Consider the following 13313-nt stretch of genomic DNA (forward strand, 5'->3'; position numbering starts at 1 on the left):
TGAGAAAGATGCCTGGCATCACTGAGGCCCAACAGAACTTTCCAGCTCCTCACCCCCGTGTACGAGTGCATCTCATATTCTCCCTCTGCTGCCTCTTTCCTTCGGGTATCTCAGGTTCCACCTCCATGTCTTTGTATCTTTGTACTGTCTCTTTCCTGTGTGACTTTTCTCTTCGTGTCCATGTCACTCTCTCCCTCCTGCTGTGCCCCTCAGGACTCTGTAGGTACATGTCATCCTCATGGTCCTGCCTTGTTCCCCAAGTCCCAGCCCTTTGTCCTGACTCCCCAACCCTTTGTCCTGACCCACAGCTGTAAAAGCCAGAGACTCTTCCCTCTTGACTCCATGCGTGGGGGGCCCGTTTGTCTCCCAAGTTTCTTCCAAAGCACTCTGTGGCTTGGGGGTTTGGAGGGCTCATGTCCTCCTGCCCTCTGTCCCAGCAACACCCCTCCTTCCCCAAGGCAGCTACAGATGCCCCAGAGCACCCCTAGCGCCTGACATCTCTGTGGAGGTGTTGCCCTCATGTGTGTGTTACTGAGAATCCCCCATTCCCGAGCCTGTCCTGAATATGACGTTTTTCCCTGAGAAGGACGATCCCTGAGATGTCCCTGATCTACCCAGTGGCACTGAAATTATGTGACTTAAGAGTCATCCAGGACGCAGGGTTGTTTGAGGTCCTGGAAAGAGCCCTGGCTTAGGAGATGGAAGACCTGGGTTCAAATTCTAGGTCTCTTCCTTTCCAGCTGTGGCGTCTCAGGGCACCTGCAAAATAGCAACAGTATGGGTGATGTCATCGAGTTGTGGAGAGGGTGGGGTGAGATGAGGCGCCCAAACGCCCCTTAGCAGTGGTGGTGCTGGGGGTCTGCAGTATCTTCCCCGTTGCCCAGGCTCTGCCCGGCTGGAGTACGCTCAGTACCGGAGGCGGCGTGGGGTGCGTTTGTCCAGCTTGGAGGGGCTGGAACGCAGCAAGGACAACCTGTAGTTTAGTCCACTTCTCAGGATGAACACAGACCTCCTCTCTTGCCTGTGTGGGTGGGTGTCTCTGAGGGGTCCCTGGAGAGGGGAGAGTGCCAGGTCCCTGGCCAGGGCGTCTGTGCTGGTGGCGCCGGCTCCTGGGGCACCTCCAGGATGGTGCTGCGGGTGGGTGGAATCCACAGGGGTGAGACACCGAGGCCAAACGTGCCGAGGATGCTTGGGGCTGCTTATCTCTGGCCAGGAATGTGCTGTGGTATTATTAGCCGGCAGCCTTCTCGCCTTTGGAATAATCACCCCAGTGTCATGGCAGACACCTGTCCAGCTCTGCCTGCCCAGACAGCCCTCGGGTGTCTGCACCGAACCTCCCGTGGCTGGAGCTCATGTGTGTGCCTGTGTGTGTGTGTGTGTATCCATGTGTGCGTGTGTGGGGCACGTGCCTGTGTGGGTGCAAGTGTGCCTGTGTATCTGTACTGTGTTTTCACGTGTGTGTGTGCAGATGTGTATGTGCACATGGGTTTAAGTGCACATGCTTGTGGGTAGTGTGTAGATACCTGTGCAGGCATGTGTGCATGAGTGTGTGTGTATGAGTACGTGTGAGTGTGCATGATTATGTGTGTCTGTGTGTGCCCCTACCTGGGGGAAGCAGGAAGCCCTGAGGAGGCCTGGGAACAGGAGGGAAGTAACGGACAGAGGGGAGGCTGATGACCCCACCCTGCCAGGGCGTGGTGAGAGGCTGGGAGGCTGGATGGGGGCGGGGGACAGCAGGCAGATGCGCAGGGCAGGCAGGAGGGGCTGCTGGGGCTCTTGGCACTTGGGGTCTGGGCCACTCCCCTTGACTGGACTCTTCAAGGCATGTTAAAGAGCCTGAGGCCGGCCAGCCTGAATCCATCATTCATTAGCCTTGTGACCTTGGGCAAGTGACTTAACCTCTCCAAGCCTCAGTTTCCTCATCTGTATGATGGTGATAATAATAGTAACCTGCCCAGTAGAGTTATAGGGAGAGTGAAGAAACAGTGCCTGACACACGCACAGAGCTTGATAAGTGCTAATATATCACCATCATCATCATGACTATGGACCCCTCTGTCTGCCCTGCATCTGGCTTTGACAGTTCCTCTCTGGCCAAGACCTCCAGGCAGAATGGGCGACCCCCGGCTCATCTCCCTCATGGCAGGGCAATGAGATGGCGGCCTAGAGAGGGCACAGGAATGGTCCAGGGTCACCAGGAAGACGGGCAGAGCCATAAAGATGCAGCCCCTTGGCTCCTGGCAGCACCTTCTGCCCACAAAAGCTACCAAGGCTCTTTCTGCCTCGCTCGTATTTCTGGGTTGGCAGTGCCTTGCCAGGAAGGAGAGGTAAGGAGAGTCTGGCAAGCTTTCTCACCCAGGCCAGCTGCTGCGGACAGCCCAGGACGCATCTGTTCACCACACAGTTTCTTATGGAACTGAGGTTTCCATTCCCTGTCTTAACTACCCTCAAATGAGTCTTTGCTTTTGAGCGCTCCAGATCCTGCTGCAAATCCTGACTCTCAGATGGAGAGGAGTGGGCCCCAGCGGGGCCAGGCCCCAGGATCCTCGCTCCCTGGCCCAGTCCTGCCCAGGAGAGCTGGCCATCTGGCTCTGGACTGTGGTGCTCGCACCTGGTTGGGCTACCCTGGTCGCACCTTCTACCCCCAATTCCGGCCAGATGGGAGTGGAATTCCTAGGAAGCGCTGGGCCCCCACCTGCCTTCCCTCTGCCCCTACTGGCATATCCGCATCCTGTCCCTCGCCCTGCTAGGCCTCCCTGGAACTCCCAGGTACCAGGACGGCTGCCCCCTGGGGTAGCAGGCCCAGGGTGTTGCCAGGAGTGTGGAGGTGGGAGTGGGCACTGTGGTGCCTCGGCATGGGGGGCGGGGCTGGGCAGAGGCAGGTGGGATCTGCCCGGATCCCCGAGTGTGCACAGGCTGTGATTGCCCTGGACGCCGGCCAGAGAATTGTTTTTCACAACCACCACCCGCTACCGGAAGAAGAAAAAAAAGGAACGACAACAAAAACAACCACCAAATTTTTTTTTTTTTTAATCTGCTGTTAATGGCCGATTGGCTGTACATTATTAAACAGGCAGCTGGAGATCTGCCAGGGAAGGGCGCTTGAGCCAAGACTCACAGCCTGAACACAACGTTCCTAGGAAAACAGTCACCTGTGGGGTCCCTGGGGAGGAGGACCCAGAGGGACTGGCCCTCGCCCGGCTCATCCTTCCCACCTCAGCCTCTGCTCTGGTCATCTTGTGGGGAGCAGGGCCGTGCGGCGCCTGGAGCCCAAGCGTCCTTCGTCCGGGCCCTGTGGCTCCCTCGTCGCCCCAGGGGCCCGAGCTGCTCTTTCCCTCCTCATGGTTAAGTGACGGGCTCCTGCTTCCATCTCACGTGGCTGAGGCCAGCGCCGGCTCTCCTGGGGGCTGGGCTGGGAGCTGGGCATCTGGTCCTCTGTTCGATTCCATTGAGTTCCTCCTTGTGGTGGCATTGGGACTCCCTACTTGTCCTCCCTGGGCTTCAGTTCCCACATCACTCCAAGGAGAGGACTGGGCTGGTCAGCACTAAATTCTCACCAATATTTTGTGAGCCCTGACTGGGTGGCCTTGCGGAGAGGCTGGGGTGACTGTTACCCAGACTTTGGAGCACTTCTTGCTCCTCCCTGATTCCACTGGTGAGACCAGGAGCCATGTCTCATGCCAGAGGGGCTGGCCACTGGACCGGTTCACATCCTTTTGGAAGTCCCTCCAGCTGTCTTGACGCCAGCCAGGGTAAAGGTCAAAGGTGTGAAGGTGACATTAAGTGGGGAAAAAGTGGGGTCTGGAGTTAGGGCGACTGCCATCTTGGTGAAGCCAGAGCTGTACTAGGGTGCACAGATAGGAGCACAGTATGGGGTCCGGGTCACGCCAGGGTGGGCCCACTGCCTTCCACATGGTCAGGCTGCTGCTGGCATGTGTGTGTGGGGACATTAGTTTGGGAACTGATCCTAGGGAACCTTCTCTGAGCCTCTAGAGATAAGATGGCATAGCCGTTAGGAGTACAAACTGGGCTTCCCTCCCATCACCACTGTTTCTTTGCCGTCTTACTATTATTGACATTGGGCAGGTGACTTCACCTCTCGTGTCTTAGCCTCCTCGGCTGTACAGAGTCGGTTAGAATAACACCTACTCCCAGGGCTATGGTGTGGAGTGAATGAGCTTGTGCATAGACAGGGCCCAGCGTGTGTGAAGGGCACACTAGCTGTTGCGAGGGAAGTGGTACCTCCTGCTGGCGTTCTGCTCTTCCTCTTCTTGTCACTGTGTGTGGATGTGTCTGTGCTTCTGTTTGTTCGATGTCTCTCCTCTTCCAGACCTTGAGGGCAGGCTCTCCACCTGCAGCTTGACCCACTGCAGTGCTCACAAAACATTTGCTGACTGAACGAATAAATGAACGAATGAAGGTTAACTGGAAGAGGATCAGAACCAGGGAAACACCTGAGCACCTAGAAAGTGGAAAGATCCAGAAACTGTGAAAGAGCTGGGAACGTTCAGCCTGGGAATTGACTGTTCTGGGAGGTTGTGAGTGACTCTGTGTGTGTGTGTGTGTGTGTGTGTGTGTGTGTGTGTGTGTGTGTGTGGTGTGTGTGTGTGTAAGATTTTTGAATAAAGCTTTGAAAAGGTTTGTTCTCTGAAGTGGAACCAGGAGCCTCGGGAAAGCAGGCTGCCTCTCAGTGGTGGGAGCTGCCTTGAATGTGGGAGGGACTCGGGGCCTGAGGTGTGCAGGCAGAGACTGGGGGCACGCCTGGCACAGGGGGAGCCCTGACTCTCAAGGCCCTGAGGTCCCTGCTGACTCGCTGCTGCTTCAGCTGGAAGAGTGGTTGCAGTCCGAGCCGATGTCTGTGAACTTCAGTTTTCTCATCTATAAAATGGGATTAATAATGGTCAATACCCATAGGGTTGTGAAGAGGATTAAAGTGAGTTAATACCCACGAAGCTCTAAGAACATGAAAAGCACTCGATAAATTTGAGCATTTATCAAACAGGACAAAAGAGCTATGGTGTGGCTTCGTCGATGCCTCATCGATGGCTGATGTGAAGGAGTAGGATGTGGGGGGAGCATAACCATATGGGGGCTGCTCAGGCCAGACTCTGCACTCAGCGCCCAGAGTGGTTAAGTGATTTGCCTGAGGTCACACAGCCAGTCAGTGGGTGGCCAGCCTTCAGACTTGGTTTGTACAACTCCAAAGCCTGGACTCTCTCCCCTCCACTCCTCAGCCTGGGCAGGAGGGGCCAGCTTTCTCTGATTCTCACCCCCTGGGAGGGACAGCACCTCATTGCAAGGTGGAGCAGAATGACTGTTATTCTCTATTATTGTCTATAAGAACCTAAGTCCTCAGGAAGGAAGTCTCCAGCTCTGTCCAACACTGAAAGTACTGCATAATTAAGAAAATATGGGGAGAGCGTGAGAGTAGGACAAGGGTTGAAATTTTCAGCAGCTCATTGCCATGGGGCCCAGGGCAAGGAGAGAGTCATAAGAGGAACACTGGAGGGATGAGGTTAGATGTTAGGAAGAAGGAATGGCGAGATGAGGGGCAACTTGAGGGGGTGCAGGGAAGGGAAGTAGAGGCACAGAAGGGTGAGGAGGTGGACCAAGGCCATGCTGGTGATAAGAGAGAGGAGGGAGAGGAACCCGAGGTTTGACAGGCCCTCGGCCACTGGGCAGCTCCAGACTTTGGGCAGGGGTGGCCGGCTAGGGCCAGTCCCCACAGGGCTACTGGGCAGTGTCAAGGAGGCAGTTTTAGGGAGTAGGAGGCCAGTTGATCAGCACATGAGCCAGCCTGGGACAGCAGGTGCAAACGGAAAGTTCAGCCACCAGCCCGCCTCCTTGCCTCTTCCAGCCTGGCAGCTGGCTTGTCCTAGAGGTCAGCTCTCATGCTGGGGCCAGCACGCTCTCTGCTGATCAGTCCCCACAGACCTGGCTTTGTCAGGGTGCTGTCCTGTCCTTAGCAGCTGCTCAGTCCCTGGCTGTTTCTGCCTCTTGGACATTCAGAGATGAATGGGAAATGGTCCCAGTCTCAAGGAATTCACAGATGCAGGGGCAGAAAGACAAGGGAGATGTACATGGGCAGTGGAATTTGCCCTGGCTCACCTTCCCAAGACAGTTTTTCAAATATTTGATCATCTGAAATAAAAATTGGGCCCAATCTCTCTTGTGCTTTTATTCAACAAATATTTATTGAGTGTGTGCTGTTGTCCTCTGGATGCTCTTTGGTTTATAGCGTATAGAAGAGAACTTGACATTTCTGATGGTGTCTGAGCAGCGTGGAGTAGAGTGGAACTTTCACCTTCTTTCATCTGGCTTCTGTACCTCTATTCACACAACCAAAAGTGCACGTGCCTTTTGGGGTCAGCCATATCCTATTGCCCGCTGAACTGAATTTGTTTTCACTAAATCTTAGACTTTTCCTTACATGATTAATTAATTCAGTTTTTAAAAAAAATGAATCTTGAATCTTAGTTCAGGACTTTACTCCAAGAGAAATGCTTCCTTGCTAATTTTGGCCTTTTTATAAAGTCAGTTTTGCGCTTCAATTCAGTTCCATACCTTAGTTCTTCTTTCTGTTTTTTGTTTTCTACGTGTGCTTGGTGAGTCTCCATTCTGAGTCCTCACCTAGTTACTGATAAGTATGTCGGACAAGCCAAGGCAGAGGACAGTGCCCTTTGGCAAGTCAGGAAGTTGACATTGATCTATTAATCAACACCCCTTGGCTTGCTGGCTAGGAATCCACTCGACTTTCTATCTTTTCTCTAAGCATTTCATCATGGATCCTGCCAACACCTTCCTGAAACCCAGATAATCTAGGTTTGGGGATTCCCCAACAGTCCAGTCCAGGAACCGTATAATAATGGGGTTAGGGTGGTGGATGTGGCTGTGTGAGGGAGGGTTGCGGGCTCTCCCCGAAAGGATCCAGGCTGAGCCAGTGATCATCGCTGGGGGAGACCTAAGAGGAATCCTGTCCTGGAGGCACCTACATCTCAGGGTCCTTCCTGCTTTAAAATCGCACTTCTCGGGGGAGATAGGGATTTGTGTGCAGTCAACTGACACCAGCAGCGACTTTCTGCCAAGGATCAACATCTGCCTGGAAACGTGTTCCAGGAATCTTCCAAGGGACCTGAGAGGTTATCGGATGAGGAGATGAAAGCCAAGAGGGGCTGAGAGTGACCTTTGGTCCCCAAGACAAAGCAGGGCTGAGCAGGGCTGGAACCCGAGGCCCTGACTCCCAGTTGGAGGCTCTTGGGGCTGGGTCCCACTGCCTCTCCTGGCTGGAAACTGAGGCTGGCTCTGGGGAGGGAGGGGCTGTCATCATGTGTCTTGGGGACACACTGTTGGCAGACTGTTTTCCCCATGCTTCCCCTGCCCTCTGATCCTCTACCCTCAGACTGTGGTGCAAATCTGAGAGTAGGACCCCTGAATGTGGAAGGCCTCGTGCTTCTCCCTCCCGGGGGGGGGGGGGGGGGGGGGGGGGAGGGGGGAGGGGGGAGTGTGTGGCAAAGGGCCTGAGGCATTGCTGCACTTTGAGAGGTGCTGGGAACGCATGCAAATGAGATGCAAATAGGGGACTGCGGCGGGGCTGGGGGCGAGGGGGTGGGGGTGGGGGTGGGCCTGACCCTGCCTCAGTCTGGCCTGAGTGTTAAGGATGACAAATAGTAAAGGAAACGACCATTGACCTGGGCTGTGAAGCCCAGCCTCAGGAAGGAAGGGAGGGAGAGGGTCTCTGTGGGGCAGCAGGGCGGGGTTTGGCTTCTGGAGTCAGCTCTGGAGGGTGCCCTAACCAGGGGGTCCCAGGGGTGGCCCAGAGATGACAGCACCCTGGAGGACAGCCCAAACTCATCCCCAGCTGCAGGGGGGTGGTGTGGTCAGAAGCGGGAGGGTGCAACCCGAATGCACAGACTTTGACCAATTGCCTAGGGCGACCCCCAGGGCCTGGCTCCCAGCCAGCGTGTGTCAGGTCCAGCAGGATTCTGAGGGCCAGGATCTCTCCCCTTGGGGTCTGGGCATGTGGCCCTGTCTTCTCTGTAGTGGAGGGAGAGGAAGAGGGCGGGGCCAAGGGCCCTGGGGCGGGTGGTTCCGTGAGGCCACTCCCCTGCCTCCACCCTAGGAAGATTTCAGGAGTCAATCCCTCCCTGCTGGGTGTTTGTGGTCAACTCTTAGCCCAGCTCTGAGGAGCTTCCCCTCAGTACTGTAAGAGCCTGGGAATCTGGCCCAGCGAACGTGGGGGTCAAGGGGCGTGGTGCCCTCCAGGGGGAGTGCTGGGACCTGGAATGCCCAGTTGTGCCATATGGTGACAGAGCCTTGAGTTGGAAAACCTGGATTCAAATTCCTCCTCCTTCATCAGCTGCTCTGTGACGCTGGGTGATCGCTTAACTGCTGTGAACCCATCTCTAAGACTGGGATAAGAGTCATAGTCACTTGCCAGGTTTTAATGGGGGTCTGCATGGAAAAGCACATGGAAAAGGTTTGGTGCAGGGTGGGCGTTTAAATAGGGGTGAAAATGAAATGAAGGAGCCAATGAGTTCAGCTGTGGGTTGACACGCCTCTCCCTCACAGCCCGCTGTGGGGCTGAGAGGCCCGGGAAGCCGGCATTCAGTGCTCTTGGGCCTTGACCTTTCTTTCTTTTGACTTTCTCTTGGCCCTTTTTTCTCTGTCTCTCTGTGTCCTTCTGTCCCCCATTCTGTCGCGTCCCCTACTCTCCCCATGGCAATGCCTAACTCAGCACCTGGCCCCGACGAGAGCGGTTCATTTTCCCTCTCTTCTCTGTGGCTCCATGGGCGGCCCGCCACCCCCAGCTCCCTCTCCTTCATCCCTCTGGGTCCCTGCTTCTGACCCACTCTTTGTCCCACTCTCTCCTCCTGGCTTTTCTGCCCTCCGCGTCTCTAGCGTCTATCTGCCATTTACAAGCATCCATTGAACGCCTATTAGATGCCAGGCACTGCCCGGCTCCTTTCTGTGTTCTGCGTCTCCTTGCCTCCCAGCTGCCGCTTCTCTCCCTCCTGCCCCGTGCGGCCTCCTGCCCTCCCTTCCCCCAGCTGCACTGGGCTCCAACACTGGTATTATTCAGTTTTATGAGAACCCCCCCAAGGCCTGCCCCTGAATGGACCAACCACAACTGGAACCAGATGTGCAGTGCTGTGCTTGGGGATGGGAGGGAGGAAGGGAGGGAGGGGGGAAAGGGGCATGGACTGGCTCAGGGAGAGGGGAAGGAGGGTTGGGGGATGGGAGGTGGGAAACCCTGGGAATCCTGAGTCTTCATCAGCCTGGAGGAGGAGGAGCTGGGAGGGGACAGAAGGGCTGAGCAGGCTTCTGCGGGAAGCAGTTCTGGCGCTGTGTGTGTGTGTGTGTGTGTGTGTGTGTGTGTGTGTGTGTGTGTGTGTGAGATCGGCTGTGGGACAGCTCTTGGAAATAAAGGGAACGGCTGCTCTTCTTTGAAAGCCTCTAGTTTCTTGACTTCCTCTCTGTGTGGTTTTTAGAGATTTGCTGAATTCATGATTCTGTACCCAGGTGTTGGAGCAGGAAGGCTGGGACAGAGGGAATGATGGTGGAGTGGGGGATGAGAGCGGCTGGAGAACGGTGTTTCTCAGAGCCCCCTGCATCTGCTGCAGCCCTGGGGTGGGTGGGATGCTCCTGGGACATCTGTGTATCAGTCTGATGGTCCCCATGTCTTAGCATACTCAGGTTTTCTGTCTGTGATAATATAACTTTGAAGATAAAAGTCTGCATACAGTTATCTCGGTACAACCTTGTGCAGAATTAAGCATTTAAAAGAGCCCTTTCATTCGATTTTTAACTCATCATCCATCCATCTCTCCATTGTTCATTTATTCATTACACATTTATTGAGAATCTACTAGGTGTCAGCGTTGTGCTAGGCACTGGGCAAAGTTGGAAAGGAGAAAGAAAAAGACAAGTAGATCTTTGCTCAACTATTGGAAGATACAGGAGTGCACCCGACAAGTGTATGTCACAGCGTTAGCATTTGAGCGAGAGCCCCGGGTATTCAGCAGAGGGGTCAGTACCTACCAAATAGCTGGAGAAGGATCCATAGAGAATGTGGCTTTTGAACTGAGCCCTGAATGATGTGATGGCAAGGCTCAACGGGCAGGGCTGCACCACAGAGGGTCTCGAATGTCATGCTGCAGAGCTGGGACTGGATACGGTAGGTTGTGGGGAGCTAGGGACTATCTGATGTCAAGCAGGATGATAGTAGGTGTAGGTTGGAAAGAGGCGACGGGGAGGATAGCACTTCTGCTCTTCTGTGACCTGGGAGAGGGTTCCACTTTTATTTTCTTATTTTAATTTTTAAATTAAAAAATTTTTTTGGCCGCACGGCATGGCATGTGGGATCTTAGCTCCCCGACCAGGGATTGAACCCACGCCCCCTGCACTGGAAGCACAGAGTCTTAACCACTGGACCGTCAGGGAAGCCCTGAGGGTTCCACTTTTATAGCAGACCCCCCTCTCTACCTCTAGAAGAGCCTAGATGGCTGACATGGACTACTGTCACTTCCCTCCCCTGACCAGGGCTGACCCAAGCCCCTGAGCAGCCCCTGGTCTGCAGGGGTGTGAGGGTTAGGCAGGATAAGGCTATTTGGAGACAACTTTGTCTCAGAGTTGGGGCAGTGAGGGCTGGGCAGGGGCCCCAGGAGGCCTGGGCCAGGTTTTCCTACACAATCTCAAAGGCACGTTCTGTGGAACCAGGTCTTTCCCATCTCTGGTCAGTTCCCACGTACTTACAGATTGAGGACACTGTCAAGGTTGGTAGGTTCTGAGATGCTGGAATTTGGGACTCTGGGAGGCCAGCCACAGCTGCTGCCCCATCACTGCCCACCGACTCTTCCCATCTGGGAGGGGATGAGGTCATCTTGCTCTGGAGGCAGGGGGTGGATGCAATGAGGCCTCCGTCTCTGCCCTCCCCACGTAAGGTCCTGAGGAGGTGCCTCTCTCCCCGTCTCCGTCCTCCTGGGCTTCACTGTCACGGATTGGGGGGGGGTTGGGGAGCAGCCCTCTCACGTGCTGACCATCTCTGTGACGCTGGCCCCAGATGCCACCAAATCTTTCCTGAGGCTGTTTGTTCCTCCCGGGGCTCCCCTATCACTTTACTCTTTGGAAAATTGAAGGCTGGGTAAGGGTTTGGCTGGATTCATAAAATCAGTGAACATTAGAACCAGAAAAGATCTCTGAAGACCTTTGGATCCAAACTCATCGGCCAGCAGGGGAAACTGAGGAGGCTCAGAGATGCAGGCCACTGACCCAGGACCTCACAGGAGGGTGGCCCAGGTGGCCAAGAGAAGGACCTTTGAATCTCTGGAGGGCTGAGTGGTGGGGAGCTTGTCTCTGGAGCCAGCCCGTCGGATCCGAGCTCCTGCTCTACACAATCCTGTGTGGTCTTGGACAAGTCAGCTAACCGCTCCAGGGTCACTTTCTTCAGCTAAAATAACAAGGGAGATTCGAAGATTAAGTGAGAGAGAGGGAATATTCTTTAAGTGCCAGGCGTACAAATAGGTATGCAGCAAATGACTTTTTCCTTCCCCTCAGAATAACCCTATCTGCTTCTTTTATCATTTGTATGGTACCCCAGACTTCAAATCACATTTCCCCCAATATTTTTAATTGTCAAAATTTTTTTGCATATCGAAAAGTTGAAAGGATAATATGGTAATCTCCCTGATTCTGTAATAAACACGTTGCTACATTTGCTTTATCACATTTCTATCTCTCCCTCCATCAATCCGTCTTATTTTTATTTTTGGATGTATTTCAAAGAGAATTGAAGCATGCATTTCATTAATGAGAGTTCAGTTCAAATCATTTTTGAATATACAGTCACAAACGTCCTAACTCAGCCCAGAGAAAAAAGCCAAGATTGTTATCCCACATTTGACAGAAAAAAAACAACAACAAAAAAAACAGGTTCAGAAATGAGATTTTAGGTCTCCAGTCACAAAATGAGTTGGAAACAGCATAAGGCAGAGCGGTTTACAAAAGTTGGGAGTTGCTATTATTATTATTGTCTCACCAACCATCCTTCTCCACCCAGTAGCCCTTGGGCCATTTCTCTGTAGCTGTGTCTCTTCCATGGGGTCCTGGACCTCTTGGCATCCTGCCCCCTCTGCCCCGAAAGCCCTCTGTCCCTCGCTTCAGGTCCCCTGGGAGGCTGCTGGGCTGGCAGCCATGGGGGGGCACCCTTCTTGGCATGCCTTGCCGCAGGCATACGGGCCCTGCCGCCCAGCTGGCCGAGCTGGGAGCTGGACGTGAATGCCCTGGCCGAGTGCTTCAGGGGTTAAAGGAGGCGGCGGGCAGACTGCTGGCCGGCTCCGGGAAGGGGGAAGGAGGAGGCGGTGCGCTGACAGCCCGCCCGCCTCCACTGCCAGGGGAGGGAGCCTGGCGAGCTGCGCCCTTGCTCAGTTCCCAGTAGGGGCCCTGGGACCAGCTCTGCCCCCTGCGCCAGCTCCCTGCCTGGACACAAGGCTCACTCACGCCCTCCTCTCGGCAACCAGCTTCTTGCCAGCCACAGCTGCTGCCCCATCACTGCTCACCGCCGCCCCCCGTCCTGTGAGCCCAGACACCCATCCCACCCAGTGGCTCCTCTGCCGGAAAGGTGAGTGTGGGGTGTGCGTGTGTGTGCGTGTGTGTGTGTGTGTGTGTGGCGGGCTGCCTGCACTGGTGCTGTCAGGACCACCAGTGGGGCATGAATTAGAGGAGGGGGGAGGTCAGTCTGCCTGCTCACGTGCCTCTGGGCTAGGTAGCCCCCCAGGCCAACATGTCAGCCCCCTGCCGTCAGTGTCTGGTTCTGGCAGGGATGTCTGGGGCGCGGTTGTCCCTGCTTGGAGGGAGACCAGTCACAAGGAGTTTTGTTTGCTGGGGAAGTTGCTGGTGTCAGTGGCTGCTTGAGACCGAGGCCAGCAGGGACGAGTGGGGAGGGACACACTGACCAAGGCAGTGGGGAGGTTGGGGCATTTAGTCTCCAGGGTCCCTTCCCTTGCCTGCCTGCTGTCGCAGGGCTGCCTGGGGGCGAGGACCACGACACAGGCGTGGGCAGTTTTTCCTCTCCATTTCTTGCCCTGCCATGGGCGGGAGCTGTTACTGGGCACCTTCTTCCTCCTTGGGGCTCTTCTTGCTTCCACGCCTCATCTCCCAGGGGCAGCCACGTCTGTGAATGAGGGTCTGGCAGGCTCAAGAAGGTTTCCCACTTCACCCTCCTCAGCGTGGGTCCGTGCTCCCTTGCCCATGGGCACAGCCTGGCATGAGTGCCCCCTGCCGCCCTCCCCCAGCCAGCAGCTCCGACTCCCTTCTCA

General features: G+C 55.1%; 1 protein-coding gene across 8 annotated transcripts in view; it reads left to right on the forward strand.

Annotated features, from left to right (window-relative positions):
- Positions 1-13313, forward strand: part of TNS1 (tensin 1) — a 190851-nt gene that overhangs the window by 40638 nt on the left and 136900 nt on the right. Inside the window, exon 1 of one of the 8 annotated variants that reach the window (XM_060152147.1) lies at positions 12389-12616. The exons of the other annotated variants lie outside the window; for them this stretch is intronic. The gene's annotated coding sequence lies outside the window, so the exon portion shown is untranslated. Of the gene's footprint in view, positions 1-12388; positions 12617-13313 lie in introns of those variants that run through there. 8 annotated transcript variants of the gene reach the window in all.

Source organism: Lagenorhynchus albirostris, chromosome 6 (genome assembly GCF_949774975.1).
Source record: "Lagenorhynchus albirostris chromosome 6, mLagAlb1.1, whole genome shotgun sequence".
NCBI classification, from domain to species: domain Eukaryota; kingdom Metazoa; phylum Chordata; class Mammalia; order Artiodactyla; family Delphinidae; genus Lagenorhynchus; species Lagenorhynchus albirostris.